The following is a 16,575-nucleotide window of genomic DNA, read 5'->3' on the forward strand; positions in this document are numbered from 1 at the left end:
AGATTAGGAAGGTGCACCGGTCCTGGAAGTACTGCAATACCAGGTCAATGCGTGGAGTGGACAGAGCAAGCTCTTCTTCCATCTCCCTGTTCTAAAAATCCATTTAATATATGGCCCCCAGATAGGGGGCGTATCAGATATTAAACTGATAAGAACAGATACTACACTTGATCTTAGCCAAAAGGCCGAGAAGCGATAACCCGAATGGGGTCCCAGCAAAGCGCGCAAACCGGAATTCGGCCACCAACACTGGTGGAGAAGAGATCAGCACCACGGACACATCTAACACACACACATCACTTCTTTGACGTTGCAGTCTGAAAGATACCAGGCTGTACGGCAGGTATGAATAGGACTTGAAGTGCTGGACAGGGACCGGAGGACGAGTAGCCATCCAACTGATTTTGTGATTAGGTCGTCGGCGGGCGGGCAGGGTGCCTCAGCTGGGTAGGAGGCCAAATTTGCATGTGCTCCGCCCCGTCTGTTGACGTCGCGTCAACAGACACACACCCACTAGGCAGACGACCAACAGGCAAGCAGCAGCAGCCAGCTGTCTCCTCGCTCTTTGCTGCCGCATGCCTGTGTCCCTGACGAACTGCTGCTGAGTAAATCAATCAGCTAGCTGCTGCAGAGGAGAAGGAGGAATCTTGCACAATCAGGTGCAATGACGGCTTTCCTGTTTTGAGCCCATTCAGCAGCAGTAGTAGTAGACAGTCAGATGGACAGGCATTCATGTGGCAGGACCCTTTGTGTGACATCACAATCTGCCCTCTATGACATCACAAGCTGCTCACTCGGAATCCGGCGGAACCTGACAGCCAGACAGTCACTTGGAACAGACAGGCAGACAGGACAGTCATGTGTAGGTGAGCTGGGTGGGCCAATGTTTTCTTTTATTGGCAGTTACCACCCAAATGATGGTCCGAAGAAGGTAAGTGATACTTTTTCTAAATCCCCCTCTCAATGATCATCAATTGTTGGGCTTGGAAAAAAATGGAAGAGGAAAAAAAATTCCCAAAACAAAAGAGAATAAAGAGGAAAAAAAATTCCCAAAACAAAAGAGAGAGAAAAGAGAGCGCAAAAAGAAAAGAAAAAAAATATATAAGAGATCAAGAAAAAAAAAAAAAAACAAGCCATTTCAAATCGAGAGGGAGGGGGTCCAAAAATTCCATTGCTTTGATCCAGTTGATGTTTCCGTGGTAAGATCGTAGGTAAGTCACATAGCGTTTGCATATTTATTGGGAGGTCGCAGCGATTGATAAGTCCTTTAATTTAGGCAGGCTTCCGGTCTTTTGGCTAGGCCGCATATGCTGATATCAAGTGTAGTGTCACGTCAAGTAATTAACTGCCTCGATTCCAGAAAGTACAATTCAAGGAGTCAAGAAATAGTCACAAAATGATACACTGAGGCAGGATTTGAAAGTATTTATGCACAAGGGTTAAACCTTGAAGCAGCAAATGCATGCATTTCTAAATACAAAGGTGCACAAACAATTGATACTCCAAATCAAGTGCCAGGAATGGAAATAGTCTTTTTTTGGATAACAGATTAGGAAGGTGCACCGGTCCTGGAAGTACTGCAATACCAGGTCAATGCGTGGAGTGGACAGAGCAAGCTCTTCTTCCATCTCCCTGTTCTAAAAATCCATTTAATATATGGCCCCCAGATAGGGGGCGTATCAGATATTAAACTGATAAGAACAGATACTACACTTGATCTTAGCCAAAAGGCCGAGAAGCGATAACCCGAATGGGGTCCCAGCAAAGCGCGCAAACCGGAATTCGGCCACCAACACTGGTGGAGAAGAGATCAGCACCACGGACACATCTAACACACACACATCACTTCTTTGACGTTGCAGTCTGAAAGATACCAGGCTGTACGGCAGGTATGAATAGGACTTGAAGTGCTGGACAGGGACCGGAGGACGAGTAGCCATCCAACTGATTTTGTGATTAGGTCGTCGGCGGGCGGGCAGGGTGCCTCAGCTGGGTAGGAGGCCAAATTTGCATGTGCTCCGCCCCGTCTGTTGACGTCGCGTCAACAGACACACACCCACTAGGCAGACGACCAACAGGCAAGCAGCAGCAGCCAGCTGTCTCCTCGCTCTTTGCTGCCGCATGCCTGTGTCCCTGACGAACTGCTGCTGAGTAAATCAATCAGCTAGCTGCTGCAGAGGAGAAGGAGGAATCTTGCACAATCAGGTGCAATGACGGCTTTCCTGTTTTGAGCCCATTCAGCAGCAGTAGTAGTAGACAGTCAGATGGACAGGCATTCATGTGGCAGGACCCTTTGTGTGACATCACAATCTGCCCTCTATGACATCACAAGCTGCTCACTCGGAATCCGGCGGAACCTGACAGCCAGACAGTCACTTGGAACAGACAGGCAGACAGGACAGTCATGTGTAGGTGAGCTGGGTGGGCCAATGTTTTCTTTTATTGGCAGTTACCACCCAAATGATGGTCCGAAGAAGGTAAGTGATACTTTTTCTAAATCCCCCTCTCAATGATCATCAATTGTTGGGCTTGGAAAAAAATGGAAGAGGAAAAAAAATTCCCAAAACAAAAGAGAATAAAGAGGAAAAAAAATTCCCAAAACAAAAGAGAGAGAAAAGAGAGCGCAAAAAGAAAAGAAAAAAAATATATAAGAGATCAAGAAAAAAAAAAAAAAACAAGCCATTTCAAATCGAGAGGGAGGGGGTCCAAAAATTCCATTGCTTTGATCCAGTTGATGTTTCCGTGGTAAGATCGTAGGTAAGTCACATAGCGTTTGCATATTTATTGGGAGGTCGCAGCGATTGATAAGTCCTTTAATTTAGGCAGGCTTCCGGTCTTTTGGCTAGGCCGCATATGCTGATATCAAGTGTAGTGTCACGTCAAGTAATTAACTGCCTCGATTCCAGAAAGTACAATTCAAGGAGTCAAGAAATAGTCACAAAATGATACACTGAGGCAGGATTTGAAAGTATTTATGCACAAGGGTTAAACCTTGAAGCAGCAAATGCATGCATTTCTAAATACAAAGGTGCACAAACAATTGATACTCCAAATCAAGTGCCAGGAATGGAAATAGTCTTTTTTTGGATAACAGATTAGGAAGGTGCACCGGTCCTGGAAGTACTGCAATACCAGGTCAATGCGTGGAGTGGACAGAGCAAGCTCTTCTTCCATCTCCCTGTTCTAAAAATCCATTTAATATATGGCCCCCAGATAGGGGGCGTATCAGATATTAAACTGATAAGAACAGATACTACACTTGATCTTAGCCAAAAGGCCGAGAAGCGATAACCCGAATGGGGTCCCAGCAAAGCGCGCAAACCGGAATTCGGCCACCAACACTGGTGGAGAAGAGATCAGCACCACGGACACATCTAACACACACACATCACTTCTTTGACGTTGCAGTCTGAAAGATACCAGGCTGTACGGCAGGTATGAATAGGACTTGAAGTGCTGGACAGGGACCGGAGGACGAGTAGCCATCCAACTGATTTTGTGATTAGGTCGTCGGCGGGCGGGCAGGGTGCCTCAGCTGGGTAGGAGGCCAAATTTGCATGTGCTCCGCCCCGTCTGTTGACGTCGCGTCAACAGACACACACCCACTAGGCAGACGACCAACAGGCAAGCAGCAGCAGCCAGCTGTCTCCTCGCTCTTTGCTGCCGCATGCCTGTGTCCCTGACGAACTGCTGCTGAGTAAATCAATCAGCTAGCTGCTGCAGAGGAGAAGGAGGAATCTTGCACAATCAGGTGCAATGACGGCTTTCCTGTTTTGAGCCCATTCAGCAGCAGTAGTAGTAGACAGTCAGATGGACAGGCATTCATGTGGCAGGACCCTTTGTGTGACATCACAATCTGCCCTCTATGACATCACAAGCTGCTCACTCGGAATCCGGCGGAACCTGACAGCCAGACAGTCACTTGGAACAGACAGGCAGACAGGACAGTCATGTGTAGGTGAGCTGGGTGGGCCAATGTTTTCTTTTATTGGCAGTTACCACCCAAATGATGGTCCGAAGAAGGTAAGTGATACTTTTTCTAAATCCCCCTCTCAATGATCATCAATTGTTGGGCTTGGAAAAAAATGGAAGAGGAAAAAAAATTCCCAAAACAAAAGAGAATAAAGAGGAAAAAAAATTCCCAAAACAAAAGAGAGAGAAAAGAGAGCGCAAAAAGAAAAGAAAAAAAATATATAAGAGATCAAGAAAAAAAAAAAAAAACAAGCCATTTCAAATCGAGAGGGAGGGGGTCCAAAAATTCCATTGCTTTGATCCAGTTGATGTTTCCGTGGTAAGATCGTAGGTAAGTCACATAGCGTTTGCATATTTATTGGGAGGTCGCAGCGATTGATAAGTCCTTTAATTTAGGCAGGCTTCCGGTCTTTTGGCTAGGCCGCATATGCTGATATCAAGTGTAGTGTCACGTCAAGTAATTAACTGCCTCGATTCCAGAAAGTACAATTCAAGGAGTCAAGAAATAGTCACAAAATGATACACTGAGGCAGGATTTGAAAGTATTTATGCACAAGGGTTAAACCTTGAAGCAGCAAATGCATGCATTTCTAAATACAAAGGTGCACAAACAATTGATACTCCAAATCAAGTGCCAGGAATGGAAATAGTCTTTTTTTGGATAACAGATTAGGAAGGTGCACCGGTCCTGAAGTACTGCAATACCAGGTCAATGCGTGGAGTGGACAGAGCAAGCTCTTCTTCCATCTCCCTGTTCTAAAAATCCATTTAATATATGGCCCCCAGATAGGGGGCGTATCAGATATTAAACTGATAAGAACAGATACTACACTTGATCTTAGCCAAAAGGCCGAGAAGCGATAACCCGAATGGGGTCCCAGCAAAGCGCGCAAACCGGAATTCGGCCACCAACACTGGTGGAGAAGAGATCAGCACCACGGACACATCTAACACACACACATCACTTCTTTGACGTTGCAGTCTGAAAGATACCAGGCTGTACGGCAGGTATGAATAGGACTTGAAGTGCTGGACAGGGACCGGAGGACGAGTAGCCATCCAACTGATTTTGTGATTAGGTCGTCGGCGGGCGGGCAGGGTGCCTCAGCTGGGTAGGAGGCCAAATTTGCATGTGCTCCGCCCCGTCTGTTGACGTCGCGTCAACAGACACACACCCACTAGGCAGACGACCAACAGGCAAGCAGCAGCAGCCAGCTGTCTCCTCGCTCTTTGCTGCCGCATGCCTGTGTCCCTGACGAACTGCTGCTGAGTAAATCAATCAGCTAGCTGCTGCAGAGGAGAAGGAGGAATCTTGCACAATCAGGTGCAATGACGGCTTTCCTGTTTTGAGCCCATTCAGCAGCAGTAGTAGTAGACAGTCAGATGGACAGGCATTCATGTGGCAGGACCCTTTGTGTGACATCACAATCTGCCCTCTATGACATCACAAGCTGCTCACTCGGAATCCGGCGGAACCTGACAGCCAGACAGTCACTTGGAACAGACAGGCAGACAGGACAGTCATGTGTAGGTGAGCTGGGTGGGCCAATGTTTTCTTTTATTGGCAGTTACCACCCAAATGATGGTCCGAAGAAGGTAAGTGATACTTTTTCTAAATCCCCCTCTCAATGATCATCAATTGTTGGGCTTGGAAAAAAATGGAAGAGGAAAAAAAATTCCCAAAACAAAAGGAATAAAGAGGAAAAAAAATTCCCAAAACAAAAGAGAGAGAAAAGAGAGCGCAAAAAGAAAAGAAAAAAAATATATAAGAGATCAAGAAAAAAAAAAAAAAACAAGCCATTTCAAATCGAGAGGGAGGGGGTCCAAAAATTCCATTGCTTTGATCCAGTTGATGTTTCCGTGGTAAGATCGTAGGTAAGTCACATAGCGTTTGCATATTTATTGGGAGGTCGCAGCGATTGATAAGTCCTTTAATTTAGGCAGGCTTCCGGTCTTTTGGCTAGGCCGCATATGCTGATATCAAGTGTAGTGTCACGTCAAGTAATTAACTGCCTCGATTCCAGAAAGTACAATTCAAGGAGTCAAGAAATAGTCACAAAATGATACACTGAGGCAGGATTTGAAAGTATTTATGCACAAGGGTTAAACCTTGAAGCAGCAAATGCATGCATTTCTAAATACAAAGGTGCACAAACAATTGATACTCCAAATCAAGTGCCAGGAATGGAAATAGTCTTTTTTTGGATAACAGATTAGGAAGGTGCACCGGTCCTGGAAGTACTGCAATACCAGGTCAATGCGTGGAGTGGACAGAGCAAGCTCTTCTTCCATCTCCCTGTTCTAAAAATCCATTTAATATATGGCCCCCAGATAGGGGGCGTATCAGATATTAAACTGATAAGAACAGATACTACACTTGATCTTAGCCAAAAGGCCGAGAAGCGATAACCCGAATGGGGTCCCAGCAAAGCGCGCAAACCGGAATTCGGCCACCAACACTGGTGGAGAAGAGATCAGCACCACGGACACATCTAACACACACACATCACTTCTTTGACGTTGCAGTCTGAAAGATACCAGGCTGTACGGCAGGTATGAATAGGACTTGAAGTGCTGGACAGGGACCGGAGGACGAGTAGCCATCCAACTGATTTTGTGATTAGGTCGTCGGCGGGCGGGCAGGGTGCCTCAGCTGGGTAGGAGGCCAAATTTGCATGTGCTCCGCCCCGTCTGTTGACGTCGCGTCAACAGACACACACCCACTAGGCAGACGACCAACAGGCAAGCAGCAGCAGCCAGCTGTCTCCTCGCTCTTTGCTGCCGCATGCCTGTGTCCCTGACGAACTGCTGCTGAGTAAATCAATCAGCTAGCTGCTGCAGAGGAGAAGGAGGAATCTTGCACAATCAGGTGCAATGACGGCTTTCCTGTTTTGAGCCCATTCAGCAGCAGTAGTAGTAGACAGTCAGATGGACAGGCATTCATGTGGCAGGACCCTTTGTGTGACATCACAATCTGCCCTCTATGACATCACAAGCTGCTCACTCGGAATCCGGCGGAACCTGACAGCCAGACAGTCACTTGGAACAGACAGGCAGACAGGACAGTCATGTGTAGGTGAGCTGGGTGGGCCAATGTTTTCTTTTATTGGCAGTTACCACCCAAATGATGGTCCGAAGAAGGTAAGTGATACTTTTTCTAAATCCCCCTCTCAATGATCATCAATTGTTGGGCTTGGAAAAAAATGGAAGAGGAAAAAAAATTCCCAAAACAAAAGAGAATAAAGAGGAAAAAAAATTCCCAAAACAAAAGAGAGAGAAAAGAGAGCGCAAAAAGAAAAGAAAAAAAATATATAAGAGATCAAGAAAAAAAAAAAAAAACAAGCCATTTCAAATCGAGAGGGAGGGGGTCCAAAAATTCCATTGCTTTGATCCAGTTGATGTTTCCGTGGTAAGATCGTAGGTAAGTCACATAGCGTTTGCATATTTATTGGGAGGTCGCAGCGATTGATAAGTCCTTTAATTTAGGCAGGCTTCCGGTCTTTTGGCTAGGCCGCATATGCTGATATCAAGTGTAGTGTCACGTCAAGTAATTAACTGCCTCGATTCCAGAAAGTACAATTCAAGGAGTCAAGAAATAGTCACAAAATGATACACTGAGGCAGGATTTGAAAGTATTTATGCACAAGGGTTAAACCTTGAAGCAGCAAATGCATGCATTTCTAAATACAAAGGTGCACAAACAATTGATACTCCAAATCAAGTGCCAGGAATGGAAATAGTCTTTTTTTGGATAACAGATTAGGAAGGTGCACCGGTCCTGGAAGTACTGCAATACCAGGTCAATGCGTGGAGTGGACAGAGCAAGCTCTTCTTCCATCTCCCTGTTCTAAAAATCCATTTAATATATGGCCCCCAGATAGGGGGCGTATCAGATATTAAACTGATAAGAACAGATACTACACTTGATCTTAGCCAAAAGGCCGAGAAGCGATAACCCGAATGGGGTCCCAGCAAAGCGCGCAAACCGGAATTCGGCCACCAACACTGGTGGAGAAGAGATCAGCACCACGGACACATCTAACACACACACATCACTTCTTTGACGTTGCAGTCTGAAAGATACCAGGCTGTACGGCAGGTATGAATAGGACTTGAAGTGCTGGACAGGGACCGGAGGACGAGTAGCCATCCAACTGATTTTGTGATTAGGTCGTCGGCGGGCGGGCAGGGTGCCTCAGCTGGGTAGGAGGCCAAATTTGCATGTGCTCCGCCCCGTCTGTTGACGTCGCGTCAACAGACACACACCCACTAGGCAGACGACCAACAGGCAAGCAGCAGCAGCCAGCTGTCTCCTCGCTCTTTGCTGCCGCATGCCTGTGTCCCTGACGAACTGCTGCTGAGTAAATCAATCAGCTAGCTGCTGCAGAGGAGAAGGAGGAATCTTGCACAATCAGGTGCAATGACGGCTTTCCTGTTTTGAGCCCATTCAGCAGCAGTAGTAGTAGACAGTCAGATGGACAGGCATTCATGTGGCAGGACCCTTTGTGTGACATCACAATCTGCCCTCTATGACATCACAAGCTGCTCACTCGGAATCCGGCGGAACCTGACAGCCAGACAGTCACTTGGAACAGACAGGCAGACAGGACAGTCATGTGTAGGTGAGCTGGGTGGGCCAATGTTTTCTTTTATTGGCAGTTACCACCCAAATGATGGTCCGAAGAAGGTAAGTGATACTTTTTCTAAATCCCCCTCTCAATGATCATCAATTGTTGGGCTTGGAAAAAAATGGAAGAGGAAAAAAAATTCCCAAAACAAAAGAGAATAAAGAGGAAAAAAAATTCCCAAAACAAAAGAGAGAGAAAAGAGAGCGCAAAAAGAAAAGAAAAAAAATATATAAGAGATCAAGAAAAAAAAAAAAAAACAAGCCATTTCAAATCGAGAGGGAGGGGGTCCAAAAATTCCATTGCTTTGATCCAGTTGATGTTTCCGTGGTAAGATCGTAGGTAAGTCACATAGCGTTTGCATATTTATTGGGAGGTCGCAGCGATTGATAAGTCCTTTAATTTAGGCAGGCTTCCGGTCTTTTGGCTAGGCCGCATATGCTGATATCAAGTGTAGTGTCACGTCAAGTAATTAACTGCCTCGATTCCAGAAAGTACAATTCAAGGAGTCAAGAAATAGTCACAAAATGATACACTGAGGCAGGATTTGAAAGTATTTATGCACAAGGGTTAAACCTTGAAGCAGCAAATGCATGCATTTCTAAATACAAAGGTGCACAAACAATTGATACTCCAAATCAAGTGCCAGGAATGGAAATAGTCTTTTTTTGGATAACAGATTAGGAAGGTGCACCGGTCCTGGAAGTACTGCAATACCAGGTCAATGCGTGGAGTGGACAGAGCAAGCTCTTCTTCCATCTCCCTGTTCTAAAAATCCATTTAATATATGGCCCCCAGATAGGGGGCGTATCAGATATTAAACTGATAAGAACAGATACTACACTTGATCTTAGCCAAAAGGCCGAGAAGCGATAACCCGAATGGGGTCCCAGCAAAGCGCGCAAACCGGAATTCGGCCACCAACACTGGTGGAGAAGAGATCAGCACCACGGACACATCTAACACACACACATCACTTCTTTGACGTTGCAGTCTGAAAGATACCAGGCTGTACGGCAGGTATGAATAGGACTTGAAGTGCTGGACAGGGACCGGAGGACGAGTAGCCATCCAACTGATTTTGTGATTAGGTCGTCGGCGGGCGGGCAGGGTGCCTCAGCTGGGTAGGAGGCCAAATTTGCATGTGCTCCGCCCCGTCTGTTGACGTCGCGTCAACAGACACACACCCACTAGGCAGACGACCAACAGGCAAGCAGCAGCAGCCAGCTGTCTCCTCGCTCTTTGCTGCCGCATGCCTGTGTCCCTGACGAACTGCTGCTGAGTAAATCAATCAGCTAGCTGCTGCAGAGGAGAAGGAGGAATCTTGCACAATCAGGTGCAATGACGGCTTTCCTGTTTTGAGCCCATTCAGCAGCAGTAGTAGTAGACAGTCAGATGGACAGGCATTCATGTGGCAGGACCCTTTGTGTGACATCACAATCTGCCCTCTATGACATCACAAGCTGCTCACTCGGAATCCGGCGGAACCTGACAGCCAGACAGTCACTTGGAACAGACAGGCAGACAGGACAGTCATGTGTAGGTGAGCTGGGTGGGCCAATGTTTTCTTTTATTGGCAGTTACCACCCAAATGATGGTCCGAAGAAGGTAAGTGATACTTTTTCTAAATCCCCCTCTCAATGATCATCAATTGTTGGGCTTGGAAAAAAATGGAAGAGGAAAAAAAATTCCCAAAACAAAAGAGAATAAAGAGGAAAAAAAATTCCCAAAACAAAAGAGAGAGAAAAGAGAGCGCAAAAAGAAAAGAAAAAAAATATATAAGAGATCAAGAAAAAAAAAAAAAAACAAGCCATTTCAAATCGAGAGGGAGGGGGTCCAAAAATTCCATTGCTTTGATCCAGTTGATGTTTCCGTGGTAAGATCGTAGGTAAGTCACATAGCGTTTGCATATTTATTGGGAGGTCGCAGCGATTGATAAGTCCTTTAATTTAGGCAGGCTTCCGGTCTTTTGGCTAGGCCGCATATGCTGATATCAAGTGTAGTGTCACGTCAAGTAATTAACTGCCTCGATTCCAGAAAGTACAATTCAAGGAGTCAAGAAATAGTCACAAAATGATACACTGAGGCAGGATTTGAAAGTATTTATGCACAAGGGTTAAACCTTGAAGCAGCAAATGCATGCATTTCTAAATACAAAGGTGCACAAACAATTGATACTCCAAATCAAGTGCCAGGAATGGAAATAGTCTTTTTTTGGATAACAGATTAGGAAGGTGCACCGGTCCTGGAAGTACTGCAATACCAGGTCAATGCGTGGAGTGGACAGAGCAAGCTCTTCTTCCATCTCCCTGTTCTAAAAATCCATTTAATATATGGCCCCCAGATAGGGGGCGTATCAGATATTAAACTGATAAGAACAGATACTACACTTGATCTTAGCCAAAAGGCCGAGAAGCGATAACCCGAATGGGGTCCCAGCAAAGCGCGCAAACCGGAATTCGGCCACCAACACTGGTGGAGAAGAGATCAGCACCACGGACACATCTAACACACACACATCACTTCTTTGACGTTGCAGTCTGAAAGATACCAGGCTGTACGGCAGGTATGAATAGGACTTGAAGTGCTGGACAGGGACCGGAGGACGAGTAGCCATCCAACTGATTTTGTGATTAGGTCGTCGGCGGGCGGGCAGGGTGCCTCAGCTGGGTAGGAGGCCAAATTTGCATGTGCTCCGCCCCGTCTGTTGACGTCGCGTCAACAGACACACACCCACTAGGCAGACGACCAACAGGCAAGCAGCAGCAGCCAGCTGTCTCCTCGCTCTTTGCTGCCGCATGCCTGTGTCCCTGACGAACTGCTGCTGAGTAAATCAATCAGCTAGCTGCTGCAGAGGAGAAGGAGGAATCTTGCACAATCAGGTGCAATGACGGCTTTCCTGTTTTGAGCCCATTCAGCAGCAGTAGTAGTAGACAGTCAGATGGACAGGCATTCATGTGGCAGGACCCTTTGTGTGACATCACAATCTGCCCTCTATGACATCACAAGCTGCTCACTCGGAATCCGGCGGAACCTGACAGCCAGACAGTCACTTGGAACAGACAGGCAGACAGGACAGTCATGTGTAGGTGAGCTGGGTGGGCCAATGTTTTCTTTTATTGGCAGTTACCACCCAAATGATGGTCCGAAGAAGGTAAGTGATACTTTTTCTAAATCCCCCTCTCAATGATCATCAATTGTTGGGCTTGGAAAAAAATGGAAGAGGAAAAAAAATTCCCAAAACAAAAGAGAATAAAGAGGAAAAAAAATTCCCAAAACAAAAGAGAGAGAAAAGAGAGCGCAAAAAGAAAAGAAAAAAAATATATAAGAGATCAAGAAAAAAAAAAAAAAACAAGCCATTTCAAATCGAGAGGGAGGGGGTCCAAAAATTCCATTGCTTTGATCCAGTTGATGTTTCCGTGGTAAGATCGTAGGTAAGTCACATAGCGTTTGCATATTTATTGGGAGGTCGCAGCGATTGATAAGTCCTTTAATTTAGGCAGGCTTCCGGTCTTTTGGCTAGGCCGCATATGCTGATATCAAGTGTAGTGTCACGTCAAGTAATTAACTGCCTCGATTCCAGAAAGTACAATTCAAGGAGTCAAGAAATAGTCACAAAATGATACACTGAGGCAGGATTTGAAAGTATTTATGCACAAGGGTTAAACCTTGAAGCAGCAAATGCATGCATTTCTAAATACAAAGGTGCACAAACAATTGATACTCCAAATCAAGTGCCAGGAATGGAAATAGTCTTTTTTTGGATAACAGATTAGGAAGGTGCACCGGTCCTGGAAGTACTGCAATACCAGGTCAATGCGTGGAGTGGACAGAGCAAGCTCTTCTTCCATCTCCCTGTTCTAAAAATCCATTTAATATATGGCCCCCAGATAGGGGGCGTATCAGATATTAAACTGATAAGAACAGATACTACACTTGATCTTAGCCAAAAGGCCGAGAAGCGATAACCCGAATGGGGTCCCAGCAAAGCGCGCAAACCGGAATTCGGCCACCAACACTGGTGGAGAAGAGATCAGCACCACGGACACATCTAACACACACACATCACTTCTTTGACGTTGCAGTCTGAAAGATACCAGGCTGTACGGCAGGTATGAATAGGACTTGAAGTGCTGGACAGGGACCGGAGGACGAGTAGCCATCCAACTGATTTTGTGATTAGGTCGTCGGCGGGCGGGCAGGGTGCCTCAGCTGGGTAGGAGGCCAAATTTGCATGTGCTCCGCCCCGTCTGTTGACGTCGCGTCAACAGACACACACCCACTAGGCAGACGACCAACAGGCAAGCAGCAGCAGCCAGCTGTCTCCTCGCTCTTTGCTGCCGCATGCCTGTGTCCCTGACGAACTGCTGCTGAGTAAATCAATCAGCTAGCTGCTGCAGAGGAGAAGGAGGAATCTTGCACAATCAGGTGCAATGACGGCTTTCCTGTTTTGAGCCCATTCAGCAGCAGTAGTAGTAGACAGTCAGATGGACAGGCATTCATGTGGCAGGACCCTTTGTGTGACATCACAATCTGCCCTCTATGACATCACAAGCTGCTCACTCGGAATCCGGCGGAACCTGACAGCCAGACAGTCACTTGGAACAGACAGGCAGACAGGACAGTCATGTGTAGGTGAGCTGGGTGGGCCAATGTTTTCTTTTATTGGCAGTTACCACCCAAATGATGGTCCGAAGAAGGTAAGTGATACTTTTTCTAAATCCCCCTCTCAATGATCATCAATTGTTGGGCTTGGAAAAAAATGGAAGAGGAAAAAAAATTCCCAAAACAAAAGAGAATAAAGAGGAAAAAAAATTCCCAAAACAAAAGAGAGAGAAAAGAGAGCGCAAAAAGAAAAGAAAAAAAATATATAAGAGATCAAGAAAAAAAAAAAAAAACAAGCCATTTCAAATCGAGAGGGAGGGGGTCCAAAAATTCCATTGCTTTGATCCAGTTGATGTTTCCGTGGTAAGATCGTAGGTAAGTCACATAGCGTTTGCATATTTATTGGGAGGTCGCAGCGATTGATAAGTCCTTTAATTTAGGCAGGCTTCCGGTCTTTTGGCTAGGCCGCATATGCTGATATCAAGTGTAGTGTCACGTCAAGTAATTAACTGCCTCGATTCCAGAAAGTACAATTCAAGGAGTCAAGAAATAGTCACAAAATGATACACTGAGGCAGGATTTGAAAGTATTTATGCACAAGGGTTAAACCTTGAAGCAGCAAATGCATGCATTTCTAAATACAAAGGTGCACAAACAATTGATACTCCAAATCAAGTGCCAGGAATGGAAATAGTCTTTTTTTGGATAACAGATTAGGAAGGTGCACCGGTCCTGGAAGTACTGCAATACCAGGTCAATGCGTGGAGTGGACAGAGCAAGCTCTTCTTCCATCTCCCTGTTCTAAAAATCCATTTAATATATGGCCCCCAGATAGGGGGCGTATCAGATATTAAACTGATAAGAACAGATACTACACTTGATCTTAGCCAAAAGGCCGAGAAGCGATAACCCGAATGGGGTCCCAGCAAAGCGCGCAAACCGGAATTCGGCCACCAACACTGGTGGAGAAGAGATCAGCACCACGGACACATCTAACACACACACATCACTTCTTTGACGTTGCAGTCTGAAAGATACCAGGCTGTACGGCAGGTATGAATAGGACTTGAAGTGCTGGACAGGGACCGGAGGACGAGTAGCCATCCAACTGATTTTGTGATTAGGTCGTCGGCGGGCGGGCAGGGTGCCTCAGCTGGGTAGGAGGCCAAATTTGCATGTGCTCCGCCCCGTCTGTTGACGTCGCGTCAACAGACACACACCCACTAGGCAGACGACCAACAGGCAAGCAGCAGCAGCCAGCTGTCTCCTCGCTCTTTGCTGCCGCATGCCTGTGTCCCTGACGAACTGCTGCTGAGTAAATCAATCAGCTAGCTGCTGCAGAGGAGAAGGAGGAATCTTGCACAATCAGGTGCAATGACGGCTTTCCTGTTTTGAGCCCATTCAGCAGCAGTAGTAGTAGACAGTCAGATGGACAGGCATTCATGTGGCAGGACCCTTTGTGTGACATCACAATCTGCCCTCTATGACATCACAAGCTGCTCACTCGGAATCCGGCGGAACCTGACAGCCAGACAGTCACTTGGAACAGACAGGCAGACAGGACAGTCATGTGTAGGTGAGCTGGGTGGGCCAATGTTTTCTTTTATTGGCAGTTACCACCCAAATGATGGTCCGAAGAAGGTAAGTGATACTTTTTCTAAATCCCCCTCTCAATGATCATCAATTGTTGGGCTTGGAAAAAAATGGAAGAGGAAAAAAAATTCCCAAAACAAAAGAGAATAAAGAGGAAAAAAAATTCCCAAAACAAAAGAGAGAGAAAAGAGAGCGCAAAAAGAAAAGAAAAAAAATATATAAGAGATCAAGAAAAAAAAAAAAAAACAAGCCATTTCAAATCGAGAGGGAGGGGGTCCAAAAATTCCATTGCTTTGATCCAGTTGATGTTTCCGTGGTAAGATCGTAGGTAAGTCACATAGCGTTTGCATATTTATTGGGAGGTCGCAGCGATTGATAAGTCCTTTAATTTAGGCAGGCTTCCGGTCTTTTGGCTAGGCCGCATATGCTGATATCAAGTGTAGTGTCACGTCAAGTAATTAACTGCCTCGATTCCAGAAAGTACAATTCAAGGAGTCAAGAAATAGTCACAAAATGATACACTGAGGCAGGATTTGAAAGTATTTATGCACAAGGGTTAAACCTTGAAGCAGCAAATGCATGCATTTCTAAATACAAAGGTGCACAAACAATTGATACTCCAAATCAAGTGCCAGGAATGGAAATAGTCTTTTTTTGGATAACAGATTAGGAAGGTGCACCGGTCCTGGAAGTACTGCAATACCAGGTCAATGCGTGGAGTGGACAGAGCAAGCTCTTCTTCCATCTCCCTGTTCTAAAAATCCATTTAATATATGGCCCCCAGATAGGGGGCGTATCAGATATTAAACTGATAAGAACAGATACTACACTTGATCTTAGCCAAAAGGCCGAGAAGCGATAACCCGAATGGGGTCCCAGCAAAGCGCGCAAACCGGAATTCGGCCACCAACACTGGTGGAGAAGAGATCAGCACCACGGACACATCTAACACACACACATCACTTCTTTGACGTTGCAGTCTGAAAGATACCAGGCTGTACGGCAGGTATGAATAGGACTTGAAGTGCTGGACAGGGACCGGAGGACGAGTAGCCATCCAACTGATTTTGTGATTAGGTCGTCGGCGGGCGGGCAGGGTGCCTCAGCTGGGTAGGAGGCCAAATTTGCATGTGCTCCGCCCCGTCTGTTGACGTCGCGTCAACAGACACACACCCACTAGGCAGACGACCAACAGGCAAGCAGCAGCAGCCAGCTGTCTCCTCGCTCTTTGCTGCCGCATGCCTGTGTCCCTGACGAACTGCTGCTGAGTAAATCAATCAGCTAGCTGCTGCAGAGGAGAAGGAGGAATCTTGCACAATCAGGTGCAATGACGGCTTTCCTGTTTTGAGCCCATTCAGCAGCAGTAGTAGTAGACAGTCAGATGGACAGGCATTCATGTGGCAGGACCCTTTGTGTGACATCACAATCTGCCCTCTATGACATCACAAGCTGCTCACTCGGAATCCGGCGGAACCTGACAGCCAGACAGTCACTTGGAACAGACAGGCAGACAGGACAGTCATGTGTAGGTGAGCTGGGTGGGCCAATGTTTTCTTTTATTGGCAGTTACCACCCAAATGATGGTCCGAAGAAGGTAAGTGATACTTTTTCTAAATCCCCCTCTCAATGATCATCAATTGTTGGGCTTGGAAAAAAATGGAAGAGGAAAAAAAATTCCCAAAACAAAAGAGAATAAAGAGGAAAAAAAATTCCCAAAACAAAAGAGAGAGAAAAGAGAGCGCAAAAAGAAAAGAAAAAAAATATATAAGAGATCAAGAAA

The 16,575-nt window shown here is 46.0% G+C and overlaps 11 non-coding genes across 11 annotated transcripts; all 11 read right to left on the reverse strand.

Annotated features, from left to right (window-relative positions):
• Positions 1–6: 6 nt before the first annotated feature.
• Positions 7–197, reverse strand: LOC146055516 (U2 spliceosomal RNA). The gene has a single exon (XR_014468727.1). It is a non-coding gene; the product is annotated as a U2 spliceosomal RNA (small nuclear RNA).
• A 1,355-nt stretch (positions 198–1,552) lies between these two features.
• Positions 1,553–1,743, reverse strand: LOC146055517 (U2 spliceosomal RNA). Its single transcript, XR_014468728.1, has one exon. It is a non-coding gene; the product is annotated as a U2 spliceosomal RNA (small nuclear RNA).
• Positions 1,744–3,098: 1,355 nt separating this feature from the next.
• LOC146055518 (U2 spliceosomal RNA) lies at positions 3,099–3,289 on the reverse strand. Its single transcript, XR_014468729.1, has one exon. It is a non-coding gene; the product is annotated as a U2 spliceosomal RNA (small nuclear RNA).
• A 1,355-nt stretch (positions 3,290–4,644) lies between these two features.
• LOC146055558 (U2 spliceosomal RNA) lies at positions 4,645–4,834 on the reverse strand. Its single transcript, XR_014468765.1, has one exon. It is a non-coding gene; the product is annotated as a U2 spliceosomal RNA (small nuclear RNA).
• A 1,354-nt stretch (positions 4,835–6,188) lies between these two features.
• Positions 6,189–6,379, reverse strand: LOC146055519 (U2 spliceosomal RNA). The gene has a single exon (XR_014468730.1). It is a non-coding gene; the product is annotated as a U2 spliceosomal RNA (small nuclear RNA).
• A 1,355-nt stretch (positions 6,380–7,734) lies between these two features.
• LOC146055521 (U2 spliceosomal RNA) lies at positions 7,735–7,925 on the reverse strand. The gene has a single exon (XR_014468731.1). It is a non-coding gene; the product is annotated as a U2 spliceosomal RNA (small nuclear RNA).
• A 1,355-nt stretch (positions 7,926–9,280) lies between these two features.
• LOC146055522 (U2 spliceosomal RNA) lies at positions 9,281–9,471 on the reverse strand. Its single transcript, XR_014468732.1, has one exon. It is a non-coding gene; the product is annotated as a U2 spliceosomal RNA (small nuclear RNA).
• Positions 9,472–10,826: 1,355 nt separating this feature from the next.
• On the reverse strand, positions 10,827–11,017 carry LOC146055523 (U2 spliceosomal RNA). Its single transcript, XR_014468733.1, has one exon. It is a non-coding gene; the product is annotated as a U2 spliceosomal RNA (small nuclear RNA).
• A 1,355-nt stretch (positions 11,018–12,372) lies between these two features.
• LOC146055525 (U2 spliceosomal RNA) lies at positions 12,373–12,563 on the reverse strand. Its single transcript, XR_014468735.1, has one exon. It is a non-coding gene; the product is annotated as a U2 spliceosomal RNA (small nuclear RNA).
• Positions 12,564–13,918: 1,355 nt separating this feature from the next.
• LOC146055526 (U2 spliceosomal RNA) lies at positions 13,919–14,109 on the reverse strand. Its single transcript, XR_014468736.1, has one exon. It is a non-coding gene; the product is annotated as a U2 spliceosomal RNA (small nuclear RNA).
• A 1,355-nt stretch (positions 14,110–15,464) lies between these two features.
• Positions 15,465–15,655, reverse strand: LOC146055527 (U2 spliceosomal RNA). Its single transcript, XR_014468737.1, has one exon. It is a non-coding gene; the product is annotated as a U2 spliceosomal RNA (small nuclear RNA).
• Between the last annotated feature and the right edge of the window lie 920 nt (positions 15,656–16,575).

The sequence above is a fragment of the Crinia signifera genome, unplaced genomic scaffold (genome assembly GCF_055691185.1).
Source record: "Crinia signifera unplaced genomic scaffold, ASM5569118v1 HAP2_SCAFFOLD_473, whole genome shotgun sequence".
Lineage (NCBI taxonomy): Eukaryota > Metazoa > Chordata > Amphibia > Anura > Myobatrachidae > Crinia > Crinia signifera.